The sequence below is a fragment of the Pan troglodytes genome, chromosome 10 (genome assembly GCF_028858775.2).
Source record: "Pan troglodytes isolate AG18354 chromosome 10, NHGRI_mPanTro3-v2.0_pri, whole genome shotgun sequence".
NCBI lineage: Eukaryota > Metazoa > Chordata > Mammalia > Primates > Hominidae > Pan > Pan troglodytes.
In genome coordinates, this window is record NC_072408.2 from 27904616 (window position 1) to 27908137 (window position 3522).

Sequence of the window (3522 nt, forward strand, 5' to 3'; positions counted from 1 at the left end):
ACTGAACAACCTACTCCTGAATGACTACTGGGTACATAACGAAATGAAGGCAGAAATAAAGATGTTCTTTGAAACCAAGGAGAACAAAGACACAACATACCAGAATCTCTGGGACACATTCAAAGCAGTGTGTAGAGGGAAATTTATAGCACTAAATGCCCACAGGAGAAAGCAGGAAAGATCCAGAATTGACACCCTAACATCACAATTAAAAGAACTAGAAAAGCAAGAGGAAACACATTCAAAAGCTGGCAGAAGGCAAGAAATAACTAAAATCAGAGCAGAACTGAAGGAAATAGAGACACAAAAAACCCTTCAAAAATTAATGAATCCAGGAGCTGGTTTTTTGAAAGGATCAACAAAATTGATAGACTACTAGCAAGATTAATAAAGAAGAAAAGAGAGAAGAATCAAATAGACACAATAAAAAATGATAAAGGGGATATCACCACCGATCCCACAGAAATACAAACTACCATCAGAGAATGCTACAAACACCTCTATGCAAATAAACTAGAAAATCTAGAAGAAATGGATAAATTCCTCAACACATACACTCTCCCAAGACTAAACCAGGAAGAAGCTGAATCTCTGAATAGACCAATAACAGGATCTGAAATTGAGGCAATAATCAATAGCTTAGCAACCAAAAAGAGTCCAGGACCAGATGGATTCACAGCCGAATTCTACCAGAGGTACAAGGAGGAACTGGTACCATTCCTTCTGAAACTATTCCAATCAATAGAAAAAGAGGGAATCCTCCCTAACTCATTTTATGAGGCCAGCATCATCCTGATACCAAAGCCAGGCAGAGGCACAACCAAAAAAGAGAATTTTAGACCAATATCCTTGATGAATATTGATGCAAAAATCCTCAATAAAATACTGGCAAAGTGAATCCAGCAGCACATCAAAAAGCTCATCCACCATGATCAAGTGGGCTTCATCCCTGGGATGCAAAGCTGGTTCAATATACGCAAATCAATAAATGTAATCCAGCATATAAACAGAACCAAAGACAAAAACCACAAGATTATCTCAATAGATGCAGAAAAGGCCTTTGACAAAATTCAACAACCTTCATGCTAAAAACTCTCAATAAATTAGGTATTGATGGGATGTATCTCAAAATAATAAGAGCTATCTATGACAAACCCACAGCCAATATTATACTGAATGGGCAAAAACTGGAAGCATTCCCTTTGAAAATGGGCACAAGACAGGGATGCCCTCTCTCACCACTCCTATTCAACATAGTGTTGGAAGTTCTGGCCAGAGCAATTAGGCAGGATTAGGAAATAAAGGGTATTCAATTAGGAAAAGAGGAAGTCAAATTGTCCCTGTTTGCAGACGACATGATTGTATATCTAGAAAACCCCATTGTCTCAGCCCAAAATCTCCTTAAGCTCATAAGCAACTTCAGCAAAGTCTCAGGATACAAAATCAATGTACAAAAATCACAAGCATTCTTATACATCAATAACAGACAAACAGGGAGCCAAATCACAAGTGAACTCCCATTCACAATTGCTTCAAAGAGAATAAAATACCTAGGAATCCAACTTACAAGGGATGTGAAGGACCTCTTCAAGGAAAACTACAAACCACTGCTCAATGAAATAAAAGAGGATACAAACAAATGGAAGAACATTCCATGCTCATGGGTAGGAAGAATCAATATCGTGAAAATGGCCATACTGCCCAAGGTAATTTATACATTCAATGCCATCCCCATCAAGCTACCAATGACTTTCTTCACAGAATTGGAAAAAACTACTTTAAAGTTCATATGGAACCAAAAAAGAGCCCACATCGCCAAGTCAATCCTAAGCCAAAAGAACAAAGTTGGAGGCATCACACTACCTGACTTCAAGCTATACTACAAGGCTACAGTAACCAAAACAGCATGGTACTGGTACCAAAATGGAGATATACAAGAATGGAACAGAACAGAGCCCTCAGAAATAACGCCGCATATCTACAACTATCTGATCTTTGACAAATCTGAGAAAAACAAGCAATGGGAAAAGGATTCCCTATTTAATAAATGGTGCTGAGAAAACTGGCTAGCCATATGTAGAAAGCTGAAACTGGATCCCTTCCTTATACTTTATACAAAAATCAATTCAAGATGGATTAAAGACTTAAACGTTAAACCTAAAGCCATAAAAACCCTAGAAGAAAACCTAGGCATTACCATTCAGGACATAGGCATGGGCAAGGACTTCATGTCTAAAACACCAAAAGCAATGGCAATGAAAGCCAAAATTGACAAATGGGATCTAATTAAACTAAAGAGCTTCTGCAGAGCAAAAGAAACTACCATCAGAGTGAACAGGCAACCTACAAAATGGGAGAAAATTTTTGCAACCTACTCATCTGACAAAGGGCTAATACCCAGAATCTACAATAAACTCAAACAAATTTACAAGAAAAAAACAACCCCATCAAAAAGTGGGCGAAGGACATGAACAGACACTTCTCAAAAGAAGACATTTATGCAGCCAAAAAACACATGAAAAAATGCTCACTATCACTGACCATCAGAGAAATGCAAATCAAAACCACAATGAGATACCATGTCACACCAGTTAGAATGGCAATCATTATGAAGTCAGGAAACGACAGGTGCTGGAGAGGATGTGGAAAAATAGGAACACTTTTACACTGTTGTTGGGACTGTAAACTAGTTCAACCATTGTGGAAGTCAGTGTGGCGATTCCTCAGGGATCTAGAACTAGAAATACCATTTGAGCCAGCCATCCCATTACTGGGTACATACCCAAAGGACTATAAATCATGCTGCTATAAAGACACATGCAGATGTATGTTTATTGTGGCACTATTCATAATAGCAAAGAATTGGAACCAACCCAAATGTCCAACAATGATAGACTGGATTAAGAAAATGTGGCACACATAAACCATGGAATACTATGCAGCCATAAAAAATGATGAGTTCATGTCCTTTGTAGGGACAAGGATGTAATTGGAAATCATCATTCTCAGTAAACTATCGCAAGAACAAAAAACCAAACACCACATATTCTCACTCATAGGTGGGAATTGAACAATGAGAACACATGGACCCAGGAAGGGGAACATCACACTCTGGGGACTGTTGTGGGGTGGGGGCAGGGGGGAGGGATAGCACTGGGAGATATACCTAATGCTTGATGATGAGTTAGTGGGTGCAGCGCACCAGCATGTCACATGTATACATTTGTAACTAACCTGCACATTGTGCACATGTACCCTAAAACTTAAAGTATAATAATAATAAAAAAAAAGAAGACATGAAAATTTAAAAAGAGGAAGTCAAATGATCACTCTTTGCAGATGGCACAATTTTATATATAGAAAACCTTAAAGACTCCTCAAAAAACTCTTATAACTGATAAAACAAATTTACTAAAGTTCCTAGGTATAAAATCGACATGCAAAAGTCAGCAGGATTTGCATATGCCAGCAAGAAACTAGCTGGAAAATAAATTAAGACAACAACTACATTTACAATTGCTA